This window comes from Cervus elaphus, chromosome X (genome assembly GCF_910594005.1).
Source record: "Cervus elaphus chromosome X, mCerEla1.1, whole genome shotgun sequence".
Classification (NCBI taxonomy): domain Eukaryota; kingdom Metazoa; phylum Chordata; class Mammalia; order Artiodactyla; family Cervidae; genus Cervus; species Cervus elaphus.
In genome coordinates, this window is record NC_057848.1 from 151,547,899 (window position 1) to 151,567,036 (window position 19,138).

Below are 19,138 nucleotides of genomic sequence, written 5' to 3' on the forward strand. Positions count from 1 at the left end.
CAGCCGCCCTGGCCACAAAGTAGGTGTCCTGCCCGCGGGGGCTCAGCGCTCAGTCCTCCAGGCTGACAGCTTCTCACCACCAGCCTCTGCACCCCGGCCGGGGGGGCTTCCTTCAGCTGCAGAGAGTGCACCCCACAAACCCAGGGCAGCCAGGAGTTCCAGGGAGCAGCCCTCCATCACTGCTGAAAGAGTGAAGTGAGTGAAAGTTGCTCAGTCGTGTCCAACTCTTTGCGACCCAATGGTCTATACAGTCCATGGAATTCTCCAGGCCAGAATACTGGAGTGGGTAGCCTTTCCCTTCTCCAGGGGATCTTCCCAACCCAGGGATCGAACCCAGGTCTCCCGCATTGCGGGGCAGATTCTTTACCAGCTGATCCACCAGGGAAGCCATGTGATGGAAGAGACATGATGGCAAAATGCCCCAGTTTCTCACCGCCAAGAGGGACCACTGGGAGATGCGTGCTACACAGCCTATTGGCTGTGCCCAGGGCTCACCTCCTCCCTGCCACCAAGAACCTGTCCTGACCGATTTCCCTTCTCTCGCCCCCACTTCCCCGCTGCCACTTCCTGGCTTCACCTCCCAAGTAAACTGCTGGGGGGTGGAATCCTAGTCCCTGGCGTTGGGGCGGGGACTTGTGCTAAGACGCACCTGGTTGAACTTCTGTAATTCACAACCCCCCTGCCCTCAGGGGGCCGTGGTATTGAGCAGCCAATCCCGGACTAGCTATCCCACCCCCAGCCTCCCCTCGAGGGCGTCTGGGCCGCCGGTTTCCGCGCTTTTCCAGGTGGGTTCGAGAGTGTTAATAGCCTCGGTAGGGAGACCAGAGGTCCCCAAGCGGCAGGAGGACGCTGGCAAGTGGCAGACTTTTTTTTTTCTTTTCTCTTCTAACCCTGTGTTGCCATGGCGACACCTGGTTCCACCGGAATGTAACTTTATCTCAAACCTTGAGCTAACCATTGCGTTTTTCTTATGGAAATGTTTCCTTTAAGCTATGTTAATGAACTATGTATTTGTTTGGAAATGGGACTGCCTTTCTTCAAGATTCAGGTCAATTGTTTTATGGCCCGGGATGACTCACCTTGGCCAATGCTATTTCAAAATGCCTGTTGTGTGGGTGAGGGGCCTGGTGCCACTCTTTCAGTTTTGAGGTGTTTTCTTTCTCTAATGAGCCGCTTGCTAATAGGTACTTTTTGCTAAAAACTACTGAGGGGGCCCTCTTTCTGTCCCCTTCTGATGTCTATGTCAGAAGCTTTCTCTCTTTAATACTTTAATAAAACTTTATTACACAAAAAGCTCTGAGCGATCAAGCCTCATCTCTGGCCCCGGATCAAATTCCTCTCCTCTGGAGGCCAAGCTGGATTTAGAAAAGGCAGAGGAACCAGAGGTCAAATTGCCAATATTCATTGGATCATCGAAAAGGCGAGAGTTCCAGAAAAACATAAATCCTTTGACTGTGTGGATCACAACAAACTGGAAAATTCAAGAGATGGGAATATCAGACCACCTGAACTGCCTCCCAAGAAATCTGTATGCAGGTCAAGAAGCAACAGTTAGAACTGGACATGGAACAACAGACTGGTTCCAAGTCAGAAAAGGAGTAAGTCAAGGCTGTATATTGTCACCCTGCTTATTTAACTGACATGCAGAGTACATCATGCGAAACAATGGGCTGGATGAAGCACAAGCTGGAATCAAGATTGCTGGGAGAAATATCAATAACCTCAGATATGCAGATGACACCACCCTTATGACAGAAACCGAAGAAGAACTAAAGAACCTCTTGATGAAAGTGAAAGAGGAGAGTGAAAAAGTTGGCATAAAACTCAACATTCAGAAAACTAAGATCATGGCATCTGGTCCCATCACTTCATGGCAAATAGATGGGGAAACAGTGACAGACTTTATTTTGGGGGGCTCCAAAATCACTGCAGGTGTTGATTGCAGCCATGAAATTAAAAGACGCTTGCTCCTTGGAAGAAAAGTTATGACCAACCTAGACAGCATGTTAAAAAGCAGAGACATTACTTTGCCAACAAAGATCTGTCTAGTCAAACCTATGGTTTTTCCAGTAGTCATGTATGGATGTGAGAGTTGCACTATAAAGAAAGCTGAGTGCCGAAGAACTGATGCTTTTGAACTGTGGTGTTGGAGAAGACTCTTGAGAGTCCCTTGGACTGCAAGGAGATCCAACCAGTCCATCCTAAAGGAGATCAGTCCTGGGTGTTCATTGGAAGGACTGATGCTGAAGGTGAAACTCCAATACTTTGGCCACCTGATGCGAACAACTGACTCATTTGAAAAGACCCTGATGCTGGGAAAGATTGAGGGCGGGAGGAGAAGGGGATGACAGAGAATGAGATGGCTGGATGGCATCACCGACTCAATGGACATGAATTTGAGTAAACTCCGGGAGTTGGCGACGGACAGGGAGGCCTGGCATGCTGCAGACCATGGGGTCACAAAGAGTCGGACACGACTGAGCGACTGAACTGGAGGCATTGCACGAGGCTCTTAGCAGCAACCATTCGGGTTCGCGAGGGAGCTTCCGAGACACTGACTTGGCGCTCCTGGGAACCCTGTCCGGAAGCTGCCCCCACCCAGCCCATGCTCACCCTCCCTGCCCCCTCGCCAAACTGAGCTATGGTGCTCAGGATGTGGCCCAAGGACCCCCACCCGCACATCCCCATAACCTGGGGAGCACGTTGAAAACGAGCTTTCTTGGACACTACCAACTGAATCAGGATTCCTGCAGGCGAGGCCTGGGAATCTGCATTTTAAGCAATTCCTTAGGGCACCTTTTACAGCCTGAACTTTGACATCAGCTGCTCCAAAGTGTGAGCAGTCAGTAATCAGCATCATCAGTTTACTCTAATCAGTTACCAGCCCAGCCTCATTCAGCAAAACCCACGGCACTCAGTTCAGGTGCATCAGCCCCTTTACAGTTTCTGGGTGAGCCTTCTGGCGGTTTTGTGTGTTTTTCCTGCCCTCTCGGCTTCTGGCACCGCTTTGCCCATAGTGCAAAGGGCATAAGTTCCTGGGGCTGTAGGCTTCCTGGGGGAGAACTCAGCCAATGAACGCCAAGCATGGGCATCTGAAAGCCCAGCTCCCTAGCTTGGATCTGAGACAAACTCTTGGGGTGTAACTTAGCTTCAAGAGCTCCCCTGGGGATCTGGCCTCTGCTGTATCTTCGCTCAAGCTCAACCTTCGCTTGCCCTCCTCCCCTTCCCTGTCCTGCTCTGCCCTTCCTCCTGGAGAAACCTGAATCCTCATTTCAGGCTTTACTCCTGGAGGCATGTACCTCCCAACCTGTTTTACCTATTTTTTCCTGAGTTATGCTGTGAGTGAACTTGAAAATAGCTCATTACACCATAAGTAATTTGCTCAGTATCAAATTGTTCACAGGCAGTTTCAGTTACACTGACAGGAGGGGCCTGAGTGGATGGAGGTCAGGAAAGCCAGTGCCCCTTTACCTTCTCAGTCATTTTCTCTCCTCAATCATCTGGAGACTTCACAAGCTTTTCCTGTGTTCCAGGTATTGTTCTAAGCACTTCATGTCTGGTATGCCATTTCATCCTCAGAGCAACCTTTTGATAGTGGTACTTCTGTCCCTGCCATTTTCTTTTTTCTTTTTTAAATATTTCTTTATTTTTGGCTGCACTGGGTCTTCATTGCTGCGTGGGCTTTTCTCTAGGTGTGGTGAGCAGGAGTTCCTCTCTAGATGCAGTGCACGGGCTTCTCATTGCGACGACTTCTCTTGTTGCAGAGTATGGGCTCAAGAGCACATGGGCTTCAGTAGTTGTGGCACACAGGCTTAGTTGCCCCGTGGCATGTGGGATCTTCCTGGGCCAAGGATCAAACCCACGGGAGTCATGAGCTTTGTCTGCATCCATCTCCAGGGCTACAGAGGGATCCAGAAATTTTTCACATTTTCAATGCATTTTCTTATAACTAACACAGCTGACTTCTTCCACTGTTTGGATTCTTCTATTCTTTAGGCAGCGATTTTGTCAACTCCTTTCTTAAAATCATTTCAACTCCTGAACACTTGAGTAGTCAGTTCCTGCCAATATGCCGGCCAGCTCCATCTGCACCTCAAAGAACTTGCTTATGATCTTCAGGCCTACTGAAGTGACCTCCTACACATTACGGAGGAGTTTGTACAAAAGTCTCTTGTCAGGTGCAAACTGGCCTATTAAAAGGAATTTGTCCAGGGCCCCAGGAATCAGAGAGCGGTTCCCAAGGACACCCACAGCTGTCTAGGAGACTCACAACCCAGAAGCTCTCAGACTTATTTCTTCGTTCTATCCCTAGTTCTAAAGGCTGTCGGGTGCTCAGTCGTGCCCGACTCTTTTGCGACCCCATGGACTGTAGCCCACCAGGCTCCTCTGTCCATGGGATTCTCCAGGCAAGAATACTGGAGTGGGTTGCCATTTCCTACACCTTCAATAAATGTTTGTCAAATATTATGAGTTTGTCTTTGAAAAATTAAGAGGGGCTTGTGTCCATTGCTGGGAACAAAGTTCTAGATCAAAAATCCCTCCGCCCCACACAAACTGACTAAGCCTCAGACACAAACTGACTAAGGAGACAGCCCTGACTGGGGTGGTCTGAGGGAGTATAGAAGTCTTCAGCTGGCTTTTCACAGAAATATGTAGAATAGGGAGTCCAGGAGACCTAGAACTGTGAGGGTACATAGGATGGGCAGCGCACAAAGCAGGTCCCTGCAGGAAGAGATAGCAGGCTCAAAAAGTGAAACCGGGGAGAGTTTAATAGAGACTTAAGTACAGGGTAAGGTTAAAGGCAAGCGACAAGGCATGGTGAACACACCAGGGCAAGTGGAGGAAGCGGCCTCACAGCTGGGTCTGAAGGGGCAAGAGGAGGGGGCAGTCCCCCGACCTGGTGGCAGCCATAGCTCAGGGTGAGGGCTGCCTGGGGGAGGCATGGACTTCAACAGAGGAAAACAGCTGCCATCCAGCCCCAGCCAGGCAGACAGGAGCTGGGGGAGTCAATACCCCGACCTCTCTTCCTTCCTCCAATCTCCTGTCAGTGTCCCCAGTGACTGGACCTAATCAGAAGGGGCCACCCTTCAGATGGGATGTGGAGGGACAAATGGAGAATATCCAGCTCAGGAGCTCAAGCTGTTTTCCAAGCTATTATCTGGAGATCCTGAAGACCTCTAGATTTTACACACACACACACACACACACCCAGAGCCTCTAGATTACACACACACACACACACCCCAGAGCAACTGTCTGTAGCTTGTCTCTGTCTAGCCCCCCAACCTGCTTTCTTGCAGTAACAGAAGACCACTATTCTTCCACTTGTGTGGTTCTCCATCCCCCACCCTTCGACAAGGGTGGCATGTCTTCAAAGCCTCGCCTGTCATGATACCCGATGTCCCCAGCCACTGGAGGTGGGAGTGTGAGCCAAGTAGAGCCCAATGGGATTCTTCCCTGGAGCTTTCTGTCTTTCCTCTGTCTTTTCTTGCTTCCTTCCAACCATCCGGTTGTCCACCCACTGATGGATAGTAGAAGACACTCTCGTCTCTGGGGTCAACTATGCCAGGGTGACATGAGTTTGCCTTCTCCCCCGACTACATGGAAGAACATTTAGATGACAAAGAGACCAATATAAAGAGAAGCACAGAGTTGAGGGGAGAGGGGGTGGCAGACAGCCCTTATGATGTCATTTGACATCTTAGATTCCCTGAGACTGGCTCTACTTCTGGAGGTACCAGTTTCCTGAGCCAATAAATCCCTCTTTTTGCTTTAACTGGCTTGAATTGGATTTCTATCACTTGCACTAGAAATGGTGTCACACGCAAGTCCAAACAGAAAACACATACTCACACACGCACCAACCTACCCTGACCCTATCCATGGCAGTCATCCCACACTCTTCCGCTCTGCACCCTCATAAACGGCATTCACAGAAATCTGTAGTCTCATCAACCCCCACAGAAATGCTAAATTATTGTGTTATTTTAGGGCGGAATATAAGAGGAAGCAACTTTCAGTTTTAAAAAAATGCATTTAGATCAGTATACTATTAAAGATTGCATTATAATTTCCATTTTAATGTATTCCTTAGTAATATTCATAACATATAAGGACGAAGTTTGACTTTTTCCCATTTAACAAATGATGCATGCTGCTTAATTTATTTTAAATTAAGTATGCAAGAAAGAGCATGGTTTATCTACAAATTCAAAATGATATAATAATACTGTTTGGGGACCAAATGTGTATTAATATGTAGATGGAAATTTAACTATGTGTTACAACCCTCCAAACTGCTTCCATGACCTGATATTTGGAAGTCTTGAATTTTGCACTTAAAAAAAAATCAATTACTTTATTATTATAATTTTCATGTTTTGTTTCTAAAAGAGGAGACATGAGCACTTTCTGGCTGCTATTTGCAAGTACTTCTCCAGAAATAACACACTGTGGGTTTGGGTAATTTTATTACCCTTAAAGTAAAAGCCAAATTGGATGAAAATTTCTCCTTTTAACTTCTGTTCTGAAGAACTAGAGATATCCTGATGTACTAAGAAATGATACGAATATGCCTTACAGGTCTGAGAGCAGAATTCAGAATGATTGTGCTTATGTCCCTCAGTGTTCATTCATTTTATTTTTTTAAACTTTTTAACTGTTTGCAAGCAAACCGTTCAGTAGCTCATTCTGCTCACTACATCAGGATTCTTGATGCCTCCTCTCTTTAACCAATAACCTGTTGTGTTAAACACCGGAATAAAAATAATTGAGGGACTTCCCTGGTGGTCCAGTGGTTAAGAATCTGCCTTGTGATGCAGGGGAAGCAGGTTTGATCCCTGGTTCAGGAATTACAATTCCACATGCTACAGAACAAATAAGCCCCTGCGCTGTGAAGACTGCACTGCATGCCATAACAAAGATCCTGACTGCCTCAACTAAGACCCCACATAGCCAAATATTCAACAAAATGAATGAATTGCCACATTCAAATAAATGAATGAATAAATAAATAAAAATTATTAAAATTAATAATAACTGAAAGCTGTAAAATGGTGAAAACCATCATGGCAGCAGGTGAAGTAGTCAGCTGAGTGATAAAACAACCAAGTTGCTGAGGCTGGAATAGGCCTAGCTGACCTCTACTCACTGCCCCAGACACCCAGTGAACAGCTGGTGACCTTTACAACTGAAATTAGAACAGACTCCACGAGCATTTTTAAATATCATGAACCTCAAAACACTTCACACATCCCTGGAAATTCCTAATACCAAAACTGAAGTTGGAAACCTTGGATTTGTATTCTGGTTCCACGTCTCACTGGCTGTGTGACCCTGAGTGAATGGTTTCCTTTTTCTTTTTCGGAAGCTGAGTCTGTGTATATATAAATGAAGATTTAAAACATCTAGCCAGGGAGTTTGGTCAGACCACAATGTGGGCCCACCACAGACAGATTCAAACACATTGCTTTCATTTCAATTTACTATCAAACCAGCTGATAGAGGAAAGTTGCATAAAGGATAAACGTGGTAATGATCCCAATGAGTGAACAGATGTAGTTTGTCAAAGCAGCCCTTGTAGGGTGGGGAGGGAGGGGACACATGTATACCTATGGTCATTTCATGTTGATGTGTGGCAAAAAACATCATAATATTGTAATTATCCATAAATAAACAAATGAATAGATGAATAAATAAATGGCAGCCCTAGTAGAGTAAGTAGTCCACAGGGTCAGAGGCAATTCCTTCTGGCACCGGTTTCCCTTTCATCTTCTCATTTCTCTCATGGGCCTGCTTACCACGTTACTATAAGAATAACATCCTGTGTGGACTTGGAAATGTTGTTTTCTACAAAGCCCTATACAAACAGAAAGGATTTGTTTCTCTCAGGAGCAGCTAGGCAGAGAATTTAACAACTGATTCTGATCCTGAATCACCAGCCTGCTGATAGGTAGGATGTGGGGCTATCCCTTTTCTGTGGTCTCTAGGGGATCCCCTGCATTTTTATATGTGAAGGAGGAAGAGATGGCATGTCAAGAGCCTGCGGGTCGAGACTGTCTGCCAGGGGACCTGGCTCCAGAACATCTTCCTGCTTTGCTCTAAGCACCACTGTCCAAAGAAACTTCCCGGGATGGTGGAAGTTTTCTCTAATCCACACTGATCTGCACTGTCCAGTATAGTAGCCACTAGCCACACATAGCATTTGATGAAATGGCTAGTGCAATGGGGAATTGCATTTTACATTCTATTTAATTTTAATAGCCACATGTGGGACATAGCTGGACTGAAAAATATTCATTGTTGACATGAAATCCAAATTTAATTGGGTGTCCTGTGTTTTTATTTGCTAAATCTAGAACTGGAGTTACATATTCCCAGTAACATTGACCTTGCCTCCTCCCATAAATTTGATGGGAAGATTTTCTACCCACGACCAGAAGAAGCCGATTTGACCTCATCTTGGCCAGAAAGGGCCCCTGGCTGGTGTTCATTTTTGAAGACAATGTTCAGGAGAATAATGCCTAGGAGAATCTAAAAAGAGAAATTTGTACTATCGTTCATAGAGTCTTGCTAACTTCTCTGCAACTGAACCCATCTTTCATAGACAGGCTGTGATGGGAAGGGAGAGGCAGTCCAGAGAGCCTAATTTAGGTGAGGATAATTCTGGGTTTGAGACATGGTCCTGAGTACTAGGACTGGAGCAAGGAGAAATGGTACTTGTGGGTCATGTCACTGATTATAAAGCAAACCTTCCTTGCTTGTCTAATCCCTTTATTATATCAGTTACATCACACTCAAGTCATTGCGATCACTGGGAAAAATAAGACCCAGATTTTTTTTTTCTTAATACTACATTTCTGCTTTGCTTCTAAAATAAAAAGTATGGCAACTAGAACATTGCCAGTTTTCAGGGAGACTTGACATTATTTTTCCCAACAATCTGATAATTTCAAGATGTGATCAAATCGAGGTGGCTTTATATGTTCATTCACTATAGGCGTCACTCTCTGCCAATAACTATCTCCTCTTTGGCATTGAAAGAAACTAGTTTTTGAGGCCTCCAAGCTCATCCTTGATATAATAAAATATTATTTTAGTTACTTATTAGGTGATAATATCATTCTTAACTAGAGGAAGAGATTTTGAAACTGGCACTGCTTCCCCAGGAACAGCAAAGAAAGCACACATGGTCTTTTTAAGAAGTGAATGGCATTCCAAAAGAGAGCCTGATTCTTATAAAACCAAGGCCTTCCTGTTTCCAAGAATGTCCAAATCAGAGAGTAACGAGTTCTTCTCTTTCAAAGGATTTTAATGGAACAAACATAGCCAGCAGGTTTAAAAACAAATCGTAATAGCATTGTGTCCAGATCATCATCACCTTTGGTATTTTCCTATTTTTCTCTGTTGCTTAAAATCCTCCCATGGATATATATTTAGCTTTGGAGACCTGGCATCTTGGGAACCAATGGGTCTCTAGCAAGAGATTATTAGCTGATGCAACACTCTCCCTCCTCCCTCTCGAACAGGGTCCTTCTCCGTCTTTTCTACCCATTTCACTAAGAGAAGTTACTGGGTCCGGGAGACAATTGGCATTCTGCCAGAGAACCTGCCTTTCTGAAGGGGCTCCTCTAAGAATAGCTACGGTTTAAATTGGGAAATAGGACACTCACTCTGGAGGGCGGCCATGTGATTGGCACACAGATTGTGGTCCTCAACGTGTGGGTGGTCCCTGGCCCAGCAGCATCAGAGAACAGAGAAAGTTTTAGAAAGGCAAATTCTCAGGGCTCACTCTGCAGACCTATCTGGATGACCTGGGTTACCTAAGTATTTTACCCCCCCCCCCTTTTTTTTAAACCTTTAATGTTTCTCTTCCTTCAGAAGCAGAGAACCCTTCTCACTGGCATATTCAGACCTTTCCCTGTAGCAGAGTGTGCTGAGTGCTTAGTTGCTCAGTCGTGTCTGACTCTCTGTGACCCCATGGACTGTAGCCCGCCAGGCTCCTCTGTCCATGGGATTCTCCAGGCAAGAATACTGGAGTGGGTTGCCATGCCCTCCCTCCAGGGGATCTTCCCGACCCAGGGACTGAACCCTGGTTTCTTATGTCTCTTGCACTGGCAGGCGTGTTCTTTACCACTGTGTCACCTGGGAAGCCCCATAGAAGACAGCAGTAGTTCCCTTAGAGATACCCATTCTCAGGCCCCATCCCCATCCCCTGGGGATTCTGGTACACACCAAAGTTGGAGGAACAGTAAGAGTGTTACCAGCTGATGAGCCTATCCTGTGACTTGGATTTGTTCCGAGACGCCACACAGCTACCAAGGGCCTGCCCCAAAGCCCTGCAAGGAGTTTATAAGCCCATGGACTTTAATCCTCTGTCAGCCTTAGTCTCAAAAAAAAAAAATAGTATTTAAAATGATAAACCCCACTTACAGTATTATTGTGTAGATATAAATCCATGTTTCTCAAGAGGACTCGTTTGAGGGAAAGGTCACAGCAGGCTGTGTGGGGTCTGTGGTTGGGGGAAGGCCAGCAGGGAGAACCATGGACTTTCAAATGCCTCCTTTCCCCCTCGATGGCGGTAGATGAGTGAGTGGTTTCTATTTTTTCAACTGTAATTTTATTTCTTTAATTAATCAATTTTTTTCTTTAATCAATTTTTTATTTTTTGACCACACCTTGTGGCATGTGGGATCTTAGTTCCCCAACTAGGGATTAAACTCATGTCCCCTGCAGTGGAAGCTGAGTCTTAACCACCAGACCTCCAGGGAAGTCCCAAGTGAATGTTTTTTAAATCAAGTTGGTAGAACAGTTTACCAAGATTTGAATCTGCTGCTGCTGCTGCTAAGTCGCTTCAGTTGTGTCCTACTCTGTGTGACCCCATAGACGGCAGCCCACCAGGCTCTTCCATCCCTGGGATTCTCCAGGCAAGAACACTGGAGTGGGTTGCCATTTCCTTCTCCAATGCATGCATGCGTGCTAAGTAGCTTCTGCTGCTGCTGCTGCTAAGTCGCTTCAGTCGTGTCCAATTCTGTGCGACCCTATGGACAGCAGCCCACCAGGCTCCTCTGTCCACAGGATGCTCTAGGCAACAATACTGGAGTGGGTTGCCATTTCCTTCTCCCAGATTTGAATCTACTAGACCCATTTTTATAGTCCATCCACTGTAGCCTGCCTTTGGGGAGAAATTTAAACTCTCCATCTTTAGATTGCCATGAGACATATCAATAACCTCAGATACGCAGATGATACCACCCTTATGGCAGGAAGCAAAGAGGAACTAAAGAGCCTCTTGATGAAGGTGAAAGAGGAGAGTGAAAAACCTGTCTTAAAGCTCAACATTCAAAAAACTAAAATCATGGCATCTGGTCCCATCACTTCATGGCAAATAGATGGGGAAAGAGTGGAAACAGTGACAGACTGTATTTTCTTGGGCTCCAAAATCACTGTGGACAGTGGCTGCAGCCATGAAATTAAAAGATGCTTGCTCCTTGGAAGAAAAGCTTTGACAAACTTAGACATATTAAAAAGCAGAGACATTACTTTGCCAACAAAGGTCCGTCTAGTCAAAGCTATGGTTTTTTCAGTAGTCATGTATGGTTGTGAGAATTGGACCATAAAGAAGGCTGAGTGCCAAAGAATTGATTCATTTCAACTGTGTGGTGCTGGAGAAGACTCTTGAGAGTCCCTTGGACTGCAAGGAGATCAAACCAGTCAATCCTTAAGGAAATTATCCTAAATATTCATTGGATGGGCTGATGCTGAAACTCCAATACTTTGGCCACCTGAAGTGAAGAGCCGACTCATTAGAAAAGACCCTGATGCTGGGAAAGAGTGAAGGCAAGAGAAGAAGTGTATGACAGAGGACAAGATGGTTGGATGGCATCACTGACTCAGAGGACATGAGTTTGAGCAAGCTCCGGGAGATGGTGAAGGAGAGGGAAGTCTGACATGCTGCAGTCCATGGGGTCGCAAAGAGATGGACACAACTGAGCGACTGAACAACAATCTTTAACTTAAAAGCTTAATGCTAATTGTACTTCTTAATCGATTTATACTATGGATGCAAATCTAGGGGTCTATTTCAAGGATGATGGGTATGATACTCAAGTTTAATTTGTAGGCTCTGCTCTCCTTCACATTCCTGCCAAAGAAAGCATGCTAAACCACAGCTTCAATCAGAGTATTTTCCCCCAGAACTGGCTCCCCAATATTTACTGAATTAACTTCATATTTCTCACTTGACATTCATGACTTACACTGTAGCTATTAGGTTGAACCTTAGGAAACCGCCATTTCAACGGGGCAAAAATGGCCAAATGTCAGCAGTTTCATATGGTTCAACCTAATATCTACCTCATATTTAATTGGCTAAACTTCTCTACAGCCTTTTTCTTTTCCATATTGTAAAGATTTAAGCTTCTTGGAATTTTAATGCTTAATCTTAAAACTGCCAGCCCCAACTGTTGGTGAAAAATCTCAGAAAGAGAGAACGTACCTTCTTCCCTTAAAGGTGCAGAGACACTGCTGTGTGGCGTGAAGCCAGTCCCATGTCATAAAGTTAGAACTAGGGAACATTAACTCAAGGATCTGTCTCCCTCTCCTGGCCAATGCGGAGGTTTGAGTGAAAGGCCACAGTTTGATTTTGTTTTCTGTTACTATTAATATTAAAACCACCCTTGGAAGTGTTATCTGTGAGGAAACATCTCTCTTAAGATACCCAAATGTCAGAGTTTGTTGCTACATCTTGTCAGATAGAACCTGTAACACCTAACGGTCTGCAACTATGATTTGTCATGTCATTTAATGTGCTGCTCTGATAATAGTAACACTTAAATTGTCAGTTCTGTTCTCTGTAAAGGAACAAATATATCTAACAGATTTCTCTGTTATATGGAAGAAGAGTTTTGGAATTTATTTCTCTCCCTTTAAGTGTTGTAATCCTGTTGTGACTCTGCTGGATCCCTTACTCAAAGAGTGGAGCCTTTGTTTCATTTAAATAATCAAGAAGATCCATGATATGGAGCCAACCTGTCATTTCGGCCTTACCCCTCCCTTCCGCTCTGCTCATACACCACGGTATAGACACAGTTCCTCATCTGTGCACATCACCTTCCACCGTTCCTCTGCTGGTGCTGTTCCTCGGCTTAGAACACCCTCCTCCCACACCCATCTCAGCCTATCAAAATCCAAGCCAAGATCTATCCAAAGATCACCTCCTTTGCGATGAAAGTGAAAGTGTTAGTAGCTTGGTCGTGTCCGACACTTTGCGACCCTACTACGGACTGCGACTGTAGCCCACCAGGTTCTTCTGTCCAGGGGATTCTCCAGGCAAGAATACTGGAGTGGTTTGCCATTTCTTTCTCCAGGGGATCTTCCCAACTCAGGGATCAAACCCACGTCTCCTGCATTGCAGGCGAATTCTTTACTTTTACCATCTGAGCCACCAAGGTGTCACCCAATTCCATCCAGTAAGACTTATCTTTAACTGTATTTGCCACGGTGTCCTTGATTTATAGTCATTTGTGTGTTTCCCTTCTCTCTCTCAGTAGACTTTATTTCTTACAATTTTATTGATATATAATTGACACATAACACTGTGTTAGTTTTAGGTGTACAACATAATGTTTATATATACATACACACATTTATCAGAGCGATTACCACAATAAGTTTAAATAATGTCTACCACCTCACATACTTACTTTTTTCCTCTGAGTAGGCTTTAATCCTACTGAAGACAGAGAATGCACCTTACTCCTACTCCAAGTACCGGCCAAATGGCCTTGCATGTAAGCATACTCTCAATAACAAGAAACAACATTGAGAAAGTCTCCCACAACCAACATAAAGGGACATCTTGACCCCTAAAACCAAACCAGTCTTCTTCCCCCACTGCAGAAAGTCAACTCCCTCACATACCTGGAAGATTCTAGAACCTGACTCATTGTCACTCTCCAACACTACATAAGACTTAGTGATTTCAGTATCCACAGAGACGGTCCTTCCAATAGCTTGGCCCCTGGTATCCTTGACCTTCTCTCTCCCAATGACTGTGTCCACCATCTCCCACAGGCAGTCCCTCCCCGGGTTTTAGTTCAGACCTCATTACCGATAACCACAGGGCCTCCACAATCTCAACCTCAAATGCTCCACTCTCCAAACAATGCCAAAAAAATAATTTCAAAATAACTCTGCTTTCTCAAAGAGTATGAAGAAGAGGCATCGCTCCAAATAACATTTCCTAAAATCATCCCCTTCTGTCTCCAGCTCTTACTTCCTGTAGAAGTTACCACAGTTTCGTACAGGAGTGGCTTAGAACCCAAGAGGAATCTTGCTGGGTCGGGGACGGGCATGAGGGGATTTGTTTCAAAGCTGTACTTGCAGAACACTTTACACAATGCTGAGAGAACATCCATAGTGATTATAGGGGTACAAGGCTGAAGCGTCCCAAGCAGCGCCCCCCCATCCTCCCCAAGGACTTCTTATTCACGTCTTACAAAAAGCTTTAGAAAACTCACCCAAAACAGTCCTTTGAAAAAAGTTTCATCAGCCATAGGCTTCTGCCCTTTTCCACTGAAAACTGGGAAGGCAGAGCCAGAGCTTTTTAAAAAAAATTGTATTCGTTTATTTTAAATTGATTGATGATTGCTCTACAATATTGCTTTGATTTCTACCATACATCAACATGAATCAGCCAGAGGTGTACATATGTCCCCTACCTCTTTAACCTCCCTCCCACCTCCCACCTTTTCCCACCCCTCTAGGTTGTTGCAAAGCCCTGGTTTGAGTTCCCTGAGTCATCCAGCAAATTTCCATAGAGTCAGAGCTTTTAAACAGAGGAGAATGGGAGAAGGCTAGGATGCTTGCTCTGTGTGTCTCTGTACGTGTGTGTCTGTGTGTATGCAATGGGGCTTTTCCTGTTGTCCCAGAGTGGCTAACTCAAAACTGTAAACAAAAAGCATCAGGTACTCCAGCAACCTGAAGAAAGACTCCCAATGGCCAGCCGACAGCCCTCTCAGAGAGAGTGCTAAGGACTGGTGGTACCTGTGGTCCTCTCACACCCGGGACAGTTCCCTGCAACTGCCGCACGCCAGGCCAGGGGAATACAGGAGGACCGGGAAGGTGAGGCGAAGAGCAGAAAGCTCCTGGCTGCTTTCTCTTGGGGCCAAGTGGGAAGGGGAGCAGGCAGGAGGAGGGAGGTACCCCCGGCTCCCACAAGTCCAGCCGTCTAAGGGAGAAATCTAAGAGAGCTGCTCAAGGAAAGGAGCAGGTCTGCAGGAGGGGAAAATGGGCATCCAGTTTCTGGCACAGTCCCGCCGCCTGCCCTGAGTTGAAGAGGGAATTCTTTTTTTTTTTTTGAAGAGGGAATTCTTGTTTAACTAATCCTCTGGGGGCTGCACCGACTCATTGGAAAAGACCCTGATGCTGGGAAAGATTGAAGGCGGGAGGAGAAGGGGATGACAGAGGATGAGATGGTCGGATGGCATCACCGATGCGATGGACATGAATTTGAGTAAGCTCCGTGAGTTGGTGCTGGACAGGGAAGCCTGGAGTGCTGCAGTCCATGGGGTCGCCAAGAGCCGGACAAGACTGAGCGACTGAACTGAACTGAACTGGGCGCTGCGTGCTGTGTGTGAACCTGGAGTCTGGTGCCCCCTTGTGGTCGACAGATATCTGAGCTCGAGAGAGCCAAAGATACCGAGGGGTTGGGTTCCTGGAAAGAAAATGAGAACGTCACGCTCACCTTGATCCGTGACCCCACAGCCTTCAGAGTTTAAAAAAAGCATCTCAGCGATTCCCAAAGCTCCAGGTGGAAGGGCACAGTGCTCACTTAGAGGGCTGTCGACGAGATGGGGGTCAGAACCTGGAGAAGAGGGTGGGAGTTAGCAGGCACAGCTGCTCTTCTCTCAGGGAGCCCCAAGGGGTGGAGGAGCCCAGTGGAAAGTCGGAAACCCCCCCTGTGCAGAGACCACCCCCTGCCACCTCAGCAGATCTGAGCGTCAGACCTGGAAAAGGACCATATCCACAGAAGATCTCTATCTCCCTTCTCTTCTCTTTGCCCCTCCAGGCCAGAGGATGCCATATTGACTTGTCATTGGGACTGATCAGCTTTACCAACCGAGAGGACAGATCTAAGCAAAAGTAGAGATGTATATTTAGATGAAAGAGCTAAATTCAAAAGACTCTTCTCTTTCCAGACACAATTCAGGCATATGAAGGCCACAGGGCTCTCCCCTCAAGACCACGGTCACCTTTCAAGGGCGTATTAGCACAGGGAGTAAACAGCCTTCGCCAAATGGTGCTACAGTTGAGCATCCCCTGTAGAGGCACCTCTACTGATCCGCACTTATACCATGAGTTTCCAGGGAAGATACTAAAGTAAGCTCCTGTCCTCCCTCACCTTTACTTTAATCCCCACATAGGTTTTGCTTTTACCATATGGTAATTATTTCCAAATCACAAGTGCAAACACTCACTCTGATTGGAAAATTAGCAGATTTCAAACTCAGGTAATTTGTCCCTAATGAGGAACTTGTTGAACTGAATTTAACAATTAACTCGAACACCCTTTGCTGACTGTGGCTATGGCAGTGAAGCCGGGAAGAAGGAAGGGCAAGCCAAGGGCCAGGGCTTGGCAGGACTTTGGGCACAAGATGAAGGATGGTACGGGGCAAGGTGTGGCAGCTTGATTGTTCAAATGGATGCACACAGGCCAACCTCGGAGGCACTGCGGGTTCACTTCCAGACCACCCCAATAAAGCAAAGATCGCAATAAAGCAAGTCACGTGAATTTTTTGGTTTCCCAGTATATATAAAATTATGGTCAAGCTATGTTGTAGTCTGTTAAAGTGTGTGATGGCATTATGTCTAAAAAATGTACATGCTTTAATTAAAAATACTTTGTTGCTAAAAAATACTACCCATCATCTGATCCTTCAGCAAGTCGCAGCAGTCACACCTAAGATCACTGATCACTGAAACACATAGAATAACAATGAGAAAGTTTGAAGGAGCGAGGGAATTACCTGAATGTGACACAGAGACCGAAGTGAGCAAACGCTGTTGGAAAAATGGCACTGATAGACTTGCTGGATGCAGAGTTGCCACAAACCTTCAATTACTCAAAATGCCATAAAGCGATTTACACTTGTGTGGCCAATTTTAAACATACGCCAAACATACTTCTTCACAGAAGAAGGAGCCTCCATCCATCACCCAGCTCATGTCTGTGCTGGTCTCCTCTGTGCCAAAGAGCTTGAGTTGCCGACACTGAACAGGAGGAGGGATGACAGGAAAGGGAAAGAGCTGATAGTGAATCTCCCCTCTCAAATTCCCTCAGATTACAAGCTCCCCAGAGTAATAATCTGGGATTCCCCAGAGTATGGGTGGGATAGGTGAGTTGTACTTAATTGCTGGGATGGTTAGTGCCATCGCCTTTTTGAATACAGTCAGCAAAAGGCTGACCCTTGTTTTCCAGTCTCTCCCACCCTCCAAGCTCCAAGGCTGGGGTCACTTGATCTCTACCTACAAGTCCAGGCCCAGGTGACCAGAGGCAGTGAGGATTCCTGAGAGCACCACACAGCACATGGGATCTGCGTCATCATTCCCACTCCACCCTTGTGCTCTGGTGATCGGCTCCTGCCTTATCTCCAGAATTGGTACTCAGATCATTCCTGAGGTGCTGTCTCTATGATCTGCTTTGCTCCTCTGGAGCTGCACAGATCAACATCAGAGCCATAGGCAGCTGCTAACCACTTGGAACATGGCTAGTGACATTGAAGAAGGAACTTTAACTCATTTAGATTTTAAAACTGGTACTTGATTCAATTACTGGAAAACTATGTTTGGAAGAAGAATCTACACTGTCAACTGTAAATTTTTTTATGTAAAAATGTAAAGACAGATTAAGCATTTCTGATGAAAATTTTGCACCTGAAGTTAGACAGGCTGCAACTGTCTGGATTTTGAAGATTTAGTAAAATAAGAGAATATAGGGCTTCCTTGGTGGTCCAGTGACTAAGAATCCACCTTTCAATGCAGGGACACTCGTTCCATCCCTGGTCTGGGATGATCCCACATGCCATGGGGCAACTAAGCTCATGCCCCACAACTACTGAGCCCATGTGCCTAGAGCCTGTGCTCCTCAACAAGAGAAGCCACCACAATGAGAAGCCCGAGCACCACAATGAAGACTAACCCCTGCTTGCTGCAACTAGAGAAAGCCAAAAATAAATAAATTTAAGAAAAGAATATTCTTAAAAATAAAATGTCTCACTAAATTTTTAAAAATATTGATCACATGAGGAAATGATAACCCTTTGGATATATTTGGTTAAATCACTAAAGGTAAGTTCTCCTATTTCTTTTTACTTAATAAAACATGGCTAGTAGATTTTGAATATATAGGACTCATATTCTATTTCTTTCAGCGCTGACCTAGAACCAGAGTCCTTCCTGTACTTGATACTATCCTCGAGGAATATAATCCTGAGCTCAAAACCCCTCCCTGTGACAAGGGCCCCAACTCTCCCCAACAAGCCAGGCTGTATGGAGTCTACCTGGATTTTCCTGGATGATAATCACTGGGATCAGTTTCTCCGCTCTGTATCAGAAAATTCTGAGGCCATCTACTTTCACACAACCACCTCACTATGAATGCTCAGCCCCAAAGTCCAGAAGACACAGCCTGCAGGGAACACATTTCAGATGAAGTGCATGGATCTGGTCTGTGGAAGGGAAGAGGCTCCAGGTTCTCAAGATGCTACAATGAATGAAAAGCTTATTCACAAAACATAGACAGGTATTATACTCTAAAGAGATCCTGTATCAAGTACCAACCTTGGTGAGGACCATTAGAAGGAAAGAAACAAAGACCACCAAACAGTAATCTGAAACAAAGCTGCATTTATTTGCTTGCCTGGGAAGGGAGCAGGACTTCAGCTGGTGTCACCATGTAGCACTTGAAAAGATCAGTGAGGACAAAACGGAGGAAGTACACAAATTGAGTTCTGGTGTCTGGTTGGCTCACAAGGCTGAGCATAAACTCTTCTTTGCAATTGGCCATTGCACTGCTTCACTCCTTAAAAGTGCAGGCATCATTCCCAAAGATGTCCAGTGTGGGCTGCATGAAGCTCTA